Source organism: Protopterus annectens, chromosome 14.part0 (genome assembly GCF_019279795.1).
Source record: "Protopterus annectens isolate FY-2018-M chromosome 14.part0, PAN1.0, whole genome shotgun sequence".
Lineage (NCBI taxonomy): Eukaryota > Metazoa > Chordata > Ceratodontiformes > Protopteridae > Protopterus > Protopterus annectens.
This window is the reverse complement of record NC_056748.1, coordinates 694,599,460-694,616,129: the sequence shown is the minus strand read 5'-3', so window position 1 is coordinate 694,616,129 and position 16,670 is coordinate 694,599,460. Positions and strand designations below refer to the sequence as shown.

Sequence of the window (16,670 nt, the reverse complement as noted above, 5' to 3'; positions counted from 1 at the left end):
CAGACCCGTTTTGAATATATATGTATATGACACTTTCAGAATCATGGTGTGTAGCACCCTTAGGTATTGTTACTGCATTTGGTTTGGCTTTCCCTGTAGAAGAACTGTTGAAAATGTTTTGTATAGTGATTGATGTCATGCATCCTTGCCTTTAGGTAGAAAGAAAAACTTGCCCACTGGCTTGTGCACTATTAATGGTTGTGCTTTCTGATGTACAAAAGAGGTATGCGTGGTACAAGGCCTCTACCTTTTAGGTAGCATGTATCCCTCATGGGTGTTGCCCGTTATTTACTCTTTTCATTGTTTTTGTGTTTCAGATGCTTTAATAGAGGTTAAACATCCCAGGAAGAACATGCAATGTAGTTCTAGCAACATTGACTTCATCTGATAATCCATGGGATAGGGTTGCTATGATGAAACCTGTGACGCTGGTAGGTATGCTTAGTTTTTTTTGTCAAGTTTCATGCTATGGTAGCGGAGATGTTTGGATGGTATTTTCCAGCCTGTAGTTGACATAGCCTACCTTATCTGCCCGAAGGCATTTATAAACCTAGCCAGAATGTGTTGGCTTTCGCCACCCCCTTAGATTAGTTCCCTGTGCCTCTGTCCAGCAGAGCCACTGACGTAATCCCGGGGTAAACTTTGTTTCCCATCCACTCGTCAAGGTTTCTCTTGAATGTTAGCAAGGAGCTCTGCCTAATGTAGATTGGACTGTTGTTCCAAAGCATGGGAAGTCTCTGGGACAGGAATCTATCCCTCCAGCACGTCCTATTTATTGTTGTGGTGAGGTTTAGATCTCTAGAGCATGTGGCTCGAGGGAATATGGTTTTCTTTAGGTGGAGCATGTCCATCAATTCTGGGTTGGACATGGCCTTGTATGTCAGGCAGAGATCACCTCTGAGTAGGCGGTATGCAACCGAGTACAGCTGGAGTTTCTTCAGTTGCTGCATAGGGCATCTGTTTGACGCCAGTGATCCTCTTGGTGATGTACTTCTGTGGTCTTTCAAGCTGTTGCAGGTGTCGTAAGGTACATCCCAAATGGGGCATTGTACTCTGTGATGGGTCTGATGAGTAGAGGGCACAATGACCTCTTTTGATCTGGAGGCATACCCTTTTGTGATTAGGTGGGTCATATAGGATTTTCTAACCGCTTCCACCTATGTGGTAGTTTGTGGGTACTTTGTTTTTTCCAAAGGGGATGACTATGCACTTTTTGGCATTTAGCTTGAGGCCATGATTTTAGACCGTTTTGGAGGATGTCTGTGTCAGCTGGAGAGTCAATTATAGCCCCTATTTTGCAGTCATCCATGAACTTGGTCAGCCATAGTCCTCCTGTGCTTGCCTGTATCTCTGAGAAATATATGCCGAACAGGAGGATTCCTGGGACTGAGCCCTGGGGAACGCCACTTGTAACCAGTTTAGAGTCGGACCTAGCTCCTGCAATTCTCACCATGTGGGTTCTGTCCATGAGCCAGTTGGCAACTCGTCTTGTGACGTAGGGGTTTATGTTCAGGCTGGTGAGCTTGTTTATAATACCAGAATGGGAAATGGTGTCAAAGGCCTTTGTGAGGTCTAGGTAGGCTGTATGTACCACCTTTCCCTCGTCTATAGCCTTGGTAACTGTCTCAAAGAAGTCCACCAGGTTTAGGAGGCATGATCTGCCTTTAACAAAGCCGTACTGGGTAGGGTCCAATGTTTGGAGGTTCCCAATGTCTCTGTTAATGAGTTCCATGATGATGGGCTCCATAGCCTTGCAGACCAAGCTAGTCAGGCTTATAGGGCGATAGTTCCCGGGGTCTGTTGTGGCTCCACCTTTGTATAGCGGGATAGCCGTTGCTGTGTGCCACTCTGTGTATGTAGCCTATGGAGAGGCTGAGTTTGAACAGTGTGTTTAGGTGAGGGGTTGGTTCATCTTTGAGCTCGTGTAGGACACAGCATGGGACACTGTCTGGTCACATTGATGCTGTGTTTTTGGCTTTGGAGAGGGCTGTTTTAACCTGAATGTCTGTGATTTCAGGGGCTCTACATTCTTCTGGTATGGTTATGGGCCCTTTTGGGGGTGAGAGGGGGGTGAAGTTTGCACTGAACCTGTCTGCCAGGAAGTTGGCGATATCAGTCGGTTCAGTGTATCTTGTGCCATTCTGCACTAACTCCGAGCAGATCTGAGCATTGCCACTTAGATTCTTGACATAGCTAAAGAATGCCTTGTGGTTTCTTTCGAAGCTCACCTTGGATGATTTTATGAGGGATCGTAGTGATATGGATCAGGGATGTCTTCCCTTCTTGGCATTTTACTCTTTTCTGTACTAGTTTCCTCCTTTGATTGTATAGCTTGTTTATAGCAGGAGTCCACCGGACTGGTTTCCTTTTCTTGGAGGAGTGAGTCTTGGTTTTGCTTGGGATAGCATGATCCATGCATTCTTGTACTTGCCCGTAGAATGCATTAGTAAAGGATTTTGCAGCTTGGACAGTGTTCTCCTTTAGCATGGGGGCTTTGAAACTTTCCACCTCGGTTTTAACGTGAAGTTTGCTTTTGAAAAGTTTTTCACGGTGGTTTCCTTGTCTGGGGGTGGGGGCAGAATGTGGATATCCAAAGTGATTTGTTTATGGTCAGATCTATCCAACGAGGGGTTGACCACCGGAGTGGAACACCGGTCACACATTTTGGTGATGACCAGGTCCAATATGTTGTCACCTCTGGTGGGAGTGTTGACCAGTTGATCCAGGGCATTTGAGTTTATAAATTCTAGGAAATGTTGGGCAAGGGATTTAGTACTTGAGTAGTTCTCCCAGTTAATGTTTGAGTAATTGAAATCACCCAATATTAGGGTGTTTGGTAGGACCTTTGTGTTTCCAGAAATGTGGCATGGGGGTCCTGGGACATGGTGGGTGATCTGTAGCAAGCTACAATTTTGAATTGCAGTTTTGCCCATTGTTAGTTGCACGTGGATGATCTCTGAAGCATCGTGCTGTGCCACTAACCTGGAGGTGTGGTATCCTTGATGAATATGGATACGCCCCAGCTTTTGTATTTCAGTCCGGGTTCTGTGGCTGAAATGTATGGTATGAGTTGTAGCCTGGTAGTGCTGGGATGCTCTCTGGAGCCTTACACCAGGTTCCTGTTACTGCACATATTTTCTCCATACTGAGGAGTGCCTCAAGTGCATGCATTTTGAGGTTTAGACTTCTGGCACTGAGTAGCATTACCCTCAGTGTTTTGTTGCTTGTGCTATTTACGGTGGTGAGTTTGTCTTTTGAGCCTTGCCTAAAAAAGGCACTATGGGGGTGGTAAGAGCCTTGGCCAGCATTCGAAGCCTAAGGGTGACAGGTGCAAGCCGTCTCTAGCAAAGCAGCGTGGCTTGTCGTGCATGTCATCGGGATGACTGAGACAACAGAGGCATGTGAAGCCACTGCTTATGTGATTTTTAAGCTGTGCTGCTTACTGACCGTTTACACAGGAGTGACTGCCAGTGTTGCTTTTGCATACAAATTACTGTGGTGCCCCTTCTGCTTGTGTACTGCCATCAGCTACCTCTTCCATCCTTTCATTTTGTTTTGCCTATGCATGTAGTTATGGTATGGCTGTTTAGGTGGTATCAACTGGTGGCTTTATTTAACTTAGCACTGTGCTATGAAACATTGTGGTGTACTATGTATATGGTCCATTGTTACTGTACACTTCGTCTCCTATACACAAAACTAGCTTATTCAGAACAGGAGTGTTGTAATGGTGATTATAGTGGTACAGAAATATCTAATTTCAGGAAGTGTTTGTACTGAAGAATTCTTGATAACCTCCCTCAGGTTTCATAAACAGTATAGCTACACCTTCAAAGGCAATTTGATTGCTCCTGCTTCACTTCCAAATGTTAAATGCACATTCCATTCTAGCATACTTCCAAATGTTAAATGCACATTCCATTCTAGCATATTGTTTTTCTCATGTGGCATTATTTTTAATCAGTTTTGTAAAACCTCTGCTAAAAAAGATTTTTACAAAAATGTGTAAAAGAATAAATGGGTGTCTTCAAGTGAAACTAGTTGACACTGTTTCTGACACATTTCAGGTATCGCTGTATGTCTGATTGTTGGCAAGAAATAAGTGAATGCTGAAAATTGATACTGCAGTTACACTCACTGCTACAGAGTGCAACATTATGTCTAAATACATTTTTGGATTATTGGGAGGGAGGTTAAAAGACAGGAAAATTTTGTGACCTTGACTTATTCAGACCATCAGATAAAAGCCATTCAGTCAAAAACTCCTGACATGCATAATAATAAGAAAATCCTCTCTTTGTAGCATTCAGATATGGTATTTCTGTTATTGTTGTGGGTCACTTGAATTGCAAGAAACTAGAAGTAACAGGTACACAATCTGAGACATCTCTGACTGTACAGAACCACAGCAATGACATCATAAAACCAGTTTACTGATTCATTTAGAGGCTTAGGAAGTTTGCCAGGATTATATCCTATATGTATAAATCCTGATGCTATGACAGTGATACATGCTTGGATGAAAATACCAGTAAGTAGTTCTTATGAGCAGAACAAAAGCGGGGTTGAAGTGAATGCAAAGCTTAGATGTCATTAAGAAGCATTTAAACCTAACAGAGTAGGTCATATAGCATGGATACTACTTATAAAGTTAAGGCATGACTTGCATTTGGTTTGATGGTCACGTAGCATGGATACTACTACTGAAATAAATAGGACATGCTGGAGGGACAGATTCATAACCCAGAGGCTCCCTTCACTCTGGAATAAAATCCCAGTCCAGGTTAGGCAAAGTCCCTCATTGACTCTCTTCAAGAGGAATCTTGATGAGTGGATGGGAGATCGTAGGTTTACCCTGGGTATCACTTCTGCGTTACTGTTAGACAGAGGCACAGTATACTAACCTCGCAAAAGGGCATAGCAAAATTAATTTAAAATGGGTGGCGAAAGCCAAACACATTCTGGATAGGCTTATAAATGCCCTAGGGCAGATAGCCTAGTATGAACCTATGAACCTATAAAGTTAAGGCGTGACTTGCATTTGGTTTGATATGTCAGATCTGCATAAAATGGTTAAATGATAACATTATCTTGTTACTGTTGAAGTTGTTTCAGTAATATCTAAGCTCACTTCAGTGTTGGCTGCAAGCCAAGGATTCTATCGGGTAAAGCAAATGAAGAAAGCTACACGTTGCTTGCATTTAATATGCTATTAGGAAGTACAGATTCAGTTACACTTCCATTTGGTGTTTGATTAGAATTAAAAGTATTCAAAGACATCTTGCACAGGTAATGGAAGGCTTAGAAGGTGTTGTAAACATAATTAATGATCTGTTGTTGGGTCAGGCACAAAAAGAGAGTTAAGAGGCTGATACAGCTGCTAAATAGATTGGCAACCTATGATTTCAAGTTAAGTAACAGTATATGAAAGAATGATAAAACTATAGATTATATGGGTCTTTTTCTATTGTCAGAGGGACTAGAGCCTGATGCAGAAAAAAAACTCGATGCACTTGTGCAAATGCCAAAGCCAGAAGATAAGCTAGTACTACAAAGTTATCTATAAAAATGATGCAGCATCTTGCAGACTTTGGATTTAATATGCCTTTGATAACAATGCCATTGAAAAAGCTGCTGGATATAGTTTAGGTATGGTGCTATGAAAAGGAAGATACTTTAGAAATGGTTAGAAATCTAGCACAGATACACTTGTGTTCAAACTATTATGATGTGAACAACTAGTTGAATTCCATGTAGACTGCAGTTGGAATGGTATAGGAACTGCAATCTTGCATAGAGAATAAACCTTTTTTTGGAAGACTTGGGAGTTTTTAAACCTCTGCATTCTGCTATGGTTTAAGCCATTTAGGGCTCATTAAAAGAAAAAGCCTTTGGTGACTAACCTAGTTAGAACAGTACTTTGTGAAATAAAACATTTAGATTTTGTCTCTTCACCAAGTTCATATTAAACAATCATTTTTAAGAACAATAAAGTGGAAAAATAAGTGAAACTATTTTATATGGTAGCCGCCTTCTCATTTAAAATTGGTTTCAGGGACACTTGTTAACTTAAGCCAGGGGGTTTATTTAGCTAAATGTGATGGCTGTCCAACTTTCTATAAAGGAAAGACGGAGAGAGCCTTAAAAACCGGAATATATGAACATGTTTATGACCTCCCTATAAAAAAGGAGACTAGTGCCCTGTGCAAACATTCCACAATTTGTAGTAGTTTTACACAATTCACATTTGGCATTCTACAAAGTATAAAATTGAATCCTAGAGGTGGTGACTGGAAAAGGTTATTACTGAAGACAGAATTGATATGGCAGCTTAGGCTGAATGCCACATTACCCCCTGGCTTAAAGGGACATGTGTCTCTTAAACCAATTTTAAATGAGAAGGCAGCTACCATATAAATAGTTTCACTTATTTTTCCGCTTTGTTCTTAAAAATGATTGTTTTAATATGAACTTGGTGAAGAGAAACTCTAAATGTTTTATTTTTAACATTGATTTTAATGAGGGGGTGGTTTTGGACTATGGATATGTATTTTTTTTTTAGAATAGGAATGGGACTTTGTAAGTATTTAATTTAGGAGGGAAAGAACTGTGGCAAGGTATTTAAAATATGTGTGGCAATTCAGATGTTTATCTGATGAAGTCTCTCTCTTTTTATCGAACAGAAGTGCTTATTGTTGGACGTTTTATTTTAAAAAAGTGTCAGCTTTGAACCTTTACGAGAATTGAATCGGGCATCTCTTACTTTGCCATGAAATAAACCAATAATACATTTTTTTGGTCTTTTAAGTTTGTTAGCTTACTGACATCCTTGCATCATCAAATATGGTCAGTATATGAGTGTTGTGTATTATATGTGCTATGATCCTTTTCCCATTAACAAAGATCATAGGCCTCAAAATGTATTTTAAGCTAAATGGCAGTGTTGTTTTGTAGTATTCTTGAAAGGGTTTCTGGGCTTCCACCTTCTTTAGATGCCTTGATTTGGAGGATATATAGTGCTGGACAACTTCAGAGGTTCATAACCTGCTACTAGGCAGTAGACTAGTTAAGCCTTTTTAAGCCTAGTTACTGCTGTTCCATTGGTGTACACAACTGCTTACACTTCCTGTCCATAAAGGACTGGGGTAAAATTGAGCCTTACATTCATTCCTATATGTTCATAGCATGGGGGAGGAATCTTTTTTTAAGGTGCATATTAATAATGGACCAAGGTGGGTAGATATCAGGTTGACACAGGCTTTAGCCTGCCCTGTCATAACTGTAGTTGTCTTTTTCTGCCAGTGATTTTGTTGCCTGGGTGCAGGGTAATAAAAAATGTGTTACTTTTTTAAATGGACATGGTTAGATCAACTGTGCAAAAATATACTTTGTGAATATTTCTGCTAATATTGTAGCATCTACAAAGCACTGACCATTATGCATCAGGATAATGTCAGAGCTAGCTTTTATTTAAGCAGTTTGGTTGATTTCACACACACACACACACACACACACACACACACACACACACACACACACACACACACACACACACACACACACACACACACACACACACACACTCTGGGACTCTGTCATTAGTTTGCTTGATTTCATTAGCCTTCTGCATCCCTTTCTTATCTTGAAAGTATTGCACCCAGGATGTCTCATACTTCTGGACTTTATAAGGAGGATATTCTTTGTTTCCTGGTATTGAAATGGATTCTGAGGTGTAAAGCTGGTCCTGAAGTTGTTTTTGTGTTGGTAGGGTAAAGAATCTCTTGTTTCATAGGTTCATAGGCAAGTACTACGCTAAGCCGCGGTGGTACAGCGGTAGCATTGTTGCCTCACAGCAAGAGGTTCTCCTGTTCGATTCTCGGCTGGAGTGCCTTCTGTGTGGAGTCTGCATGTCCTCCCCACGGTCGAGTGGCCTCCAAAAGACATGCGTGAATGGGCGTGCCTTTGCTGAAGGCTGGGCTTCGGGCTGGCAACTCAGCACCATAAAAATCGACTGCCAATCATTAGCGGGCCTAAGTTCCGCTGTGGCGACCCCTAACTGGGAAAAGCCGAAAAGACAAACCATAGGCAAGTACTACGCTAGCTGTCCTTGCAGGCCATTTTAAGCCTAGCCAATTTCCTTACCAAAGGTGAGAATCGAATCTTATGTCTGTGAAGTTAACACCTTAACCATTATACCATCTTCCAACCCAGATGTTTTATTTGCAGTTATGGGAAAATTGTGAACTACTGCAGGATCTGAGCTTTATATAGCCATTTATTACTGTATTTTTCCATAAGCAGTGTTACTGGTAAATCTCTGTCTAGTATGGTGCCTTAGACTGTAGTTTTAATTGCAATAGTGGCAGTGTTGTAATTTTTGCTGCAGGTTTTGCACAGCCACAGCTGTCTACATTCCAGTTTTGCTGTTAGATATATACTCAGCTTATCATTTGCCTGCTTAAGTTGCATTCCAATGCCTTTTTGTTTTGTTACATTGCTACTGTTTTCCCCCTGTTCTTGTCGCTGCAGCCCCCATGCATACATAAGTACTACTGCCCATGCAGCTCCCTACTGTTTTGTACACTTAGTTTTCCTTGTCCCCACTGTATAAGATAGATCTGATGTTGTAAATCTTTTATTCATTACCATTAGGACCTCTGTTCCGTCCTCGGAACCGATACGGCCGTTTCCAAGCTCGCACCAGTCAAAAACTCTCAGCTAAGACCTACCCATAATGCCCCTCTCCTAGTTACTTCAGATCTCGTTTGCAGTGTTCCTAGTCAGACGTGCTAGCCATCTCTCTCAAAGCTAAGTAGAAAATTGTTAATTTTAAGACAGCTTCTCTTCAAAATTATTTAATTTTTAGTTGTTAGGTTATAGGCGACAATGAGAAAAGGCTAAGCCTATTTCCTACCCTTTTCCTTGGTAATTTAAATTTTTTTTACCTTTATTGGTACTGTCCCTCTCTCCTGTTTTTGACAGGCCTTTCCTTTTTACTAGTGTTTTTTTTTTTTTTTTAAATAAACTTATTTTAAAAAAAACACCTTTTTCATAGGTTCTATCAAGGTCAGAGGTCTCACCCCCTCCAAAGACCAAAAAACATAAGGAAAAAATGGATTACTCAAGACACCTTTTTCAGAGGCTATATCTGGGTCTGAGGTCTCACCCCCTCCAAAAAAAACATAGGGACAAATGGAGTCACTCGGTCCTGCATCTCCGTCAGTTATGGGACCGAGTCAGCTCCATGCTTCGCCGGCGCCCTCGGCGCAGACCTCTTTGGCACCAGGCTCTGTCTCTTCTCCCTTGGTGCCGTCCATGATATTCACTATTTCAGCTCCGACCTTGGCACCACTGACTCTGTGCCGTCCTTGGATCCGACATCGACTCCGATGACTGTACCTGCTTGGGCACCATCCCCAGCCAAGTTGCTGACAGTTTCTTCAGCTCCATCAGCTCCAAAATTTGAAAACCTGCCAAGGACAAGATACTTCCACTCCTATGCATACTGTCTCTGTTCCGACAGCAGTATTTTCCCTGTTGGCACCGTCCACCCTTGCTGCATTGACTCTGATGGAACTGATGCTCTCCCGAAGCTGTGCTTGGACCATCCGTACCGTGGTACCTAGCTTGACGCCTGTTTTCTCTCTGGTGCTGTCTATGTCCACGGCTCCAGCTTCCAGTTCTCTCAGAGCTCCTCATGGCGAGGTGTGACCCTGGTTCTGAGGTTGTCCCTCCCGGTTCCGGACTTTCATCCCTCCTCAGGTGGGTCTGCTGTACAGGTAGTGGACTTGCAGTCAGCACCAATGACATCAGTATCAGAACTCTCCCATAGCATGCACCGGGACCCTGGGCACGGGAGTCACAAAAACTTTATTTGAAGGGAACCCCTTCTCCAGAATACTCCTCAGAAGATCCCACTGGGGAGCCATGCAAGAGGAAGCACCTTGATTCACCGGAGGAATCTATCACCAAAGACACTGATTGTGATGAGGGGGAATAGGGTCCCCACGGTCTTCCCCAGATGACATTCTCGAAATCCTCAAGCAGCAGGGAGACTGGAAGTCCTATAGCCCTTCTTCTGAGAATCGGTGTTCCAGCAGGCCTTCCGTGCCCAGCCATCTACTTCCTGGGTGACTCCACTGGCAGATGACCTTGTTAAAATCATTGTGCAGTGTGCCTGGAAGGCCCCGGACAATGTAGAACCTGTCCCTCAGAGGCCAGACAAAAAATTTTATCTACACCTGAAGACCAGCCCCACTGGTCCTAGCAGTTGACAGTTGATTCTATGGTCATGGTGGCGGCCACCAAGAGGGAACTGAAAGAAGATCATTCCACAGTCCATCCTCCAAACAGAGAGTTCCGGACCATGGACAGACTAGGGAAACGGACCTATGCTTCAGCGACATTTGCTATTCGGTCACTGTTCTATCTGGCACACTTTACTCGCCTCCAAAGAGACCTAATTTCTGAAATGTCTCCCTCTTTGGTGGGGTACTGCCTTATGAGGTGCGTGATACTGTCGCCTCACAGCTAGCTGCCCTTGAATCCATCTTGAACTCCTCGATGTGTTTGATATCTCACTCCACTGAGGGGGCAACTTGAGCTGCCGCATCAAGCGTTGTCATGAGACTTAATGCTTGGATGCAGTTGTGTGACTTCGCAGACCCCTTTAAAACTTCCTTTGTCAATGCACCTGTCGATGAATCTGCGCTTTTTGGACCCAAAGTACGAGACACACTTACACGTAGTGAGAAAGACAGAAAGACCTTGTCTGCTGTGGGCATACGCCTTTCCAATCCCCAGAGGTCCTACTCCAGGAACCAGAAGGAAGGAAAAATGTGGTTCAAGAAATCCCAAGGACTTTTTCATGACACTAGTGGTGAACAATACCCCCGGGGCAGAGGGGGCAACTCGTATGGCAGACATCCCTTTCAGGGTAGAGGGGGTCAGTGTAACCAGGGCGCTAGAGATTCTTTCTCCAGCAGACCCTACCAGCGCTCCTGAGCAGCGGCCCGATTGCTTTCCTCTGGAAGCAGTCTGGGGTCGTTTTTTCTCTGCATCTACCAGCCTGGCATCTTATTACTACCAATGTTTGGGTGCAGAGAATAATATCCTCAGGCTACCAAATACCATTTGATTTAACTCCCATCCCCGATGTACCACCCAATTAACAGCCTTAGAAATAGAAAAGCTGCTAAGGAAAAGTCATCCAACCAGTACCACCAGACCAGACAGGATCCAGGTTTTACTCGAGGTTCTTTTTAGTGCCAAAAAAGACAGGGGACTGGAGACCAATACTGGATCTCAGCTTCTTGAACAAATTTATCAAACTTCAAAATTTCCGGATGGTGACAATACAGTCCATTCTTCCCCTTCTAGGGAGGGATAACTGGATGTGCTCTCTAGGCCTTCCAGGATGCAAACTACCACATAAAGATGGATCACCGCTCCCAGAGGTTTTGGGAGCCAATCATTACTAGTTCAGAACACTGCCATTCGGTCTCTCGACAGCCCCTTGAGTGTTCACCAAATGTATGGTAGTTGTGGTAGCGCATCTTCGACTAGAAGGATTTCAGGTGTTTCCCTATTTAGAAGACTGGCTCCTTACCGCTCCGAACAGGAATCTTCTTACACTCAAGGTCTCGCTCTCTGCTTGGGTGTTACAATCAACAAGGACATATCTCAATGTCTCCATCAAAGACACTGGAATTCATTGGAGCGGTCTTCGACACAACATCCTGTCAAGCTTCTCTCCCCCTCACAGGTTTTCGATCATCACACATCAAATCCAAGACCTTCTTCTCAGACCTATGTACCAGCAAGTCTTGTATTGCAACTCTTAGGCTCCATGGCAGCTGCCATTATGTTTGTACCACTGGCGAAACTGCACATGAGAATCCTAGAGTGGCTCCTTTCTGCACAGTGGTCATTGCTAATTTACCCACTCAACCACATTACTACTTTCAAACCATTGCAAGGAAGAAATGTTATGGTGGATGAACCCACAAACGAATCTTTGGTGTCGACCATTCCGTCTTCCATGACCACGGTGACCACAGACCGACACTTCCCTGTTAGGGTGTGGGGGGGGGGGCATTTCCAGGGAAAGACTGTCCCAAGGCACTGGTCCCCCATGGAGGCCAGTTTGCACATAAATGTCCTGGAATTGAGGGCAGTTCTAGCAGTGCAAGCGTTCATGCGTCCCTACCCTCTGGGACCATTGCAATTCAGTCAGACAACATGTCAGTCATCTGGTATATCAACTAGCAAGGCGGAACCAGGTCTCATCTCCTGTGTCGGGAAGTCTTGAGGATTTGGCACTGGGCGATAGCTTCCAACCGCTGCCTTATAGCAACACACATTCCCAGGAGTTCTAAACTTATTGCGGACAATCTGAGCAGGAACATCCTGATGCCTCACGAGTGGTCCCTCAACCCTGTAACATCGGATCTTCCAACACTGGGGCAAACCTTGCTGCGACCTATTTGCTTCCCCCCTAAACTACAAATGCAGAAGCTACTTTGCCCTGATTCCCCCCTCAGTCCATGGATTCTGGATCATTCCCAAGACCTGTTATGTTATCCTCGGGGACTGATTCATTCAAACCTGCACAATCTTAAGCTCACAGTTTGGTTCCTTCACTTCCAGTGATTGCCAGGCTGCCTGACATCCCATCTCCTGTTCGTGAAATTCTTCTGGCTTCACACAAATCTTCCACTAAGAGTTTATTCTAGTAAATGGACAAGGTTCTCTATTTGTGCCAAAGATCAGAACTTGGACCCTTTCTCTATGCCTGTTCAAAAGATCCTACAATACCTGACTACTGTTTTGCATGCAGGAGCCTCAGCTTCAACGATCACTGTACATTTGGCAGCTATCGCCCATTTTCATAATGATCTTGGTAATTCTTCAATTATGTTACACCGCCTATGCAAGACTTTTTTGAAAGGAGTATTGCATGTTAAACCTCTGGTCAAGCCTCCCTTAGAACTCAGACTTGACTTTGGCACTTCAGTCTCTTACAGGTTCTCCTTTAGAGCCTTGTGATTCATGTGATTTGCAATTTTTGTCATGGAAAACCTTACTTTTAGTAGCACTTACCTCAGTGGGAAGAGTATCTGAGCTGCAGGCTTTGAGTGTTGAGTCCTTACTTGATCTTCCACACGGATAGGGTGTCCCTTTTGTACTGACCCTTCTTTCTTGCCCACGGTCATTTCTGGATTTTCCATTAACCAATCTATTGACCTGCCTGTTTTCTTTCCTCAGCATTCTAACAGAGGGGAGTACCTTTTGCACACCCTTGATGTTCATCGGCAGCTTCGTTGTTATTCGGACAGGTCTAAATCTTTCAGGAAAACAGATCAATTGTTTGTGGCCTTTGCAGGACCCAGATTGGGTAAACCTGTTTCCAAAGTGACTTTATCCTCCTGGCTTAGAAACGTCGTTACCTTTATCTACCAACAGAATAAGCTATCCTTACCTTCCAGAATAAAGGCTCATTCTACCAGATCTATGGCTACTTCTATAGCATTTCATTCCAGAGCCTCTATGGATAATTGGCTCAAGGGATAATTGGCTAGGCTTAAAATGGCTCACAAGGGCAGTTAGCTTAGTACTAAACTATGAACCTATGGATGATATCTGCACAGCAGCCACTTGGGCAAGACCTCATACCTTTATATCTCATTACAAATTGGATTTGGCCTCCAGAGGATGAGCATCTTTTGGTTCTATGGTGCTCAGAAATATCCTTTCTTAGGGCCACCCAGGACTAAAGTAGCTGGGGACTCGGTCCTAGTAGTAATGAATAAACAAAGATTTACAACATCGGATAAAGAAGCTATGTCTTACCATAACGTTTCATCTGTGTTGTAGATCTTTGTTCATTTATTACTTCTTGCCCTCCTTCCCCCTGCCTGGACTCCTGGTGGACTTTAGGAACTCCTGGTTAGGGTATTTGCTCAGACAGAGCCTCCTACTATTTTTTTTCTATTACTACATCTATTATCTAAGGGTGGGCAAACTCGATCTGAAGTAACTAGGAGAGGGGCATTATGGGTAGGTCTTAGCTGAGGGGTTTTGATTGGAGTGAGCTTGGAAACGGCCTTATCTGTTCCGAGGCTGGAACCGACGTCCTAATGGTAATGAATGAGCAAAGATCTACAACACAGATGGAATGTTATGGTAAAACATAACTTCTTTTTTCTAAAATTCTAACCTACCTGGGGTAATTCACCTGTAGCTCAGAGTCATTGTAGTAAGAGAACTGTGGATTGCTACAGATTCTGAAATCAGAGCTCCACTTTTAGCTTTATTTGATTTAGCTCCATGTCTAACTAGTCTACTATAACCAGCAGAGTGCTACATCCTCCCAGTGTCTTTTGTTTGAGCCGTTGAGAATCACAGAAAGCCCTGAACTGTGAGGAACATGCTTTTCACCAAAGAAGAAGCAAAAATGGTGGTATCAGTGCACCGCTACCTTTTGGATTTGCTGTTTAGTGGGTTGTCTGTGCATGAGCTTTTTGTATTCCCCATAAGACACCTGCAAAATCCAGGTCTGAGGCTCAAATAACCTGTGTCTAGCACAAATAAGCACACTTTGAGATGTAGCACACTCTTGACCAAATAACTGGACATCTCCCCATGCCTCAGTTGTTTTATAGTGTCATTGGTATATACTAGGTTAATGACCACCAAGGCCTTTATAAGCCCACCCAAACAGCATCCTACACAAATTGAATTAAAGCAGTTATTGTCACCCCTGTTCTCATGTGTCATTCCTTCAAAACCACTTCCCCATGGGTATCTTGAGACATTATAAGAATTGTCTCATGCTGTCTGATCTACTACTCAAACAGCATAACACAATGTGTGAGAGATGTACATGTATAAATAACATAATTGGAAGCAAAACTCTCAAATGCAGGAGTCTCTGGCACCAAAACTGTCCGCAGTACACCACATCTTAACAACGCCATCACAATGCACATTACCATCATATGCTGAGGTTGTAAAGATTAAAGGACCACTATGGGCAAACAATGAAAAAACATTTTTTTATCTTGCCTTAATTTACTGCACCTCCTAAAGCTGCCTGCAGCAAAATAAGTACTCATTCCTAATTTTATTTATTTTTTTACTCTCGTCTGCCCTCATGGGGGCAGACACTGTGATTCCTTTGGAAAGCTAAATATGTCTCAATGCACAGACTGTGAGAACAAATAGCCCTACCATTTGTTGTCAGACTAGACTTCCATTCACTTAGAATGGACCACCTGAAAAAAATGCCAAGTTTGAGAGTCTGCAGCTCATGTCATTCACTGGTATGCGCTGAGTTTTACAAATGTTGTTCCTATTGATGTACACATTCTCTGAAAGAAACTTGCAAAAGTGTCAACAAATTACCGAGATAAATAAAACTTTTCACAAGGAGCAGTTTTGCAAGTTTCAATTCCTGGCCAAGTTACTCCTCCCATCTCCCCTCCTTCAGTGGGCTACAGACTCACATTTCCAGCTTGGGTAGATTCAACTATTTTGTCAACTTTGCACAACAGTAGATATCAAACAAATCACAGACTGGTGTGCCACTAAAACTGTTCCCTTATATGTCTCTTCACTTCTGAACATCATTTCCCCAGAAAAAAAAAGCACACACAGTCCAGAGTTTGGGCCAATCTATCCATTTCTTAATGTGCAGAGTAAAACATTCAGTTTGTAATGCATTCTGGCTGCTGACATGGTTATCTTTACAGTTATTCTCTTATAGCATAACCTGAATTTATGGTATTCAGTGCCAAGCTTTACAACAGTTCTCAGTTTAACAATGACCTCCCAAGCCTCTGATGTGACCCAGTACTTTGTCAATATACTGTAAATACATGGATTAATACAAATATTTGTGCACATATGACACATACAAATACACATATAGCATCATTAAAACAAGATAAATGCAATATAAATCATATCAATATAGTTATGATTTCTAGTTTATGACCCTGTTTTGTCTATGGAAACTTTTTGAATCTATGTTCAAGCAATTGTATATTTGTTGCATATCATCTTGTTTAATTGTTTCTTAATATTCTAACCACTGTATGCTGCATCAATTGTAAAACTCTGATTTTACTCCTTTTATATTTTCTATGCTCTTTGTACAAAATAGCTATGTTTGTATAATTTATTTTTATTATTTTTTATAATTGTTTACTATGTATCTGGAGCTTTTCTCCCCGAGCCTCTGCTGAAAACAGTCACCTTGTGTCCAGTCGGACTAACCTGCTAAACAAATGGAAAATAAATAAAAAATAAAATATACTAAGAAAAATGAATCGATATGCCAAGAAAAATCCAACAGTTAAGAAAAAAAAAACACAAAAGGAAGGAAAATGTTTCCTTGATGCTGTCATGAAAATCCCACTCACTTATTCAGATATTATGGACAAACATATAGTCAGGCACACTGATGTCCCACTCACCAGGCTAAACAAGGAGAAGGTTACTGTCCGCTGCCTGTCAGGTGCCAGGATCTGCCACATAACCCAGGCACTCAGGGCACTCCACAACAAGTACAAATATGACTCTGTCATTGTCTGTGTTCGTGTGAATGACCTGAGATGTACCTCCCTGGACTACATGAAGAGAGACATAGAAGAGCTCTCCAATCTTGT

The 16,670-nt window shown here is 42.6% G+C and overlaps 1 protein-coding gene across 2 annotated transcripts in view; it reads left to right on the top strand.

Moving 5' to 3' along the window:
* The first annotated feature begins 322 nt into the window (after positions 1–322).
* KLHL21 (kelch like family member 21) overlaps positions 323–16,670 on the top strand; it is a 747,265-nt gene continuing 730,917 nt past the window's right edge. For both annotated transcript variants that reach the window (XM_044056426.1, XM_044056427.1), the window contains exon 1: positions 323–431. The gene's annotated coding sequence lies outside the window, so the exon portion shown is untranslated. The remainder of the gene's footprint in view (positions 432–16,670) is intronic.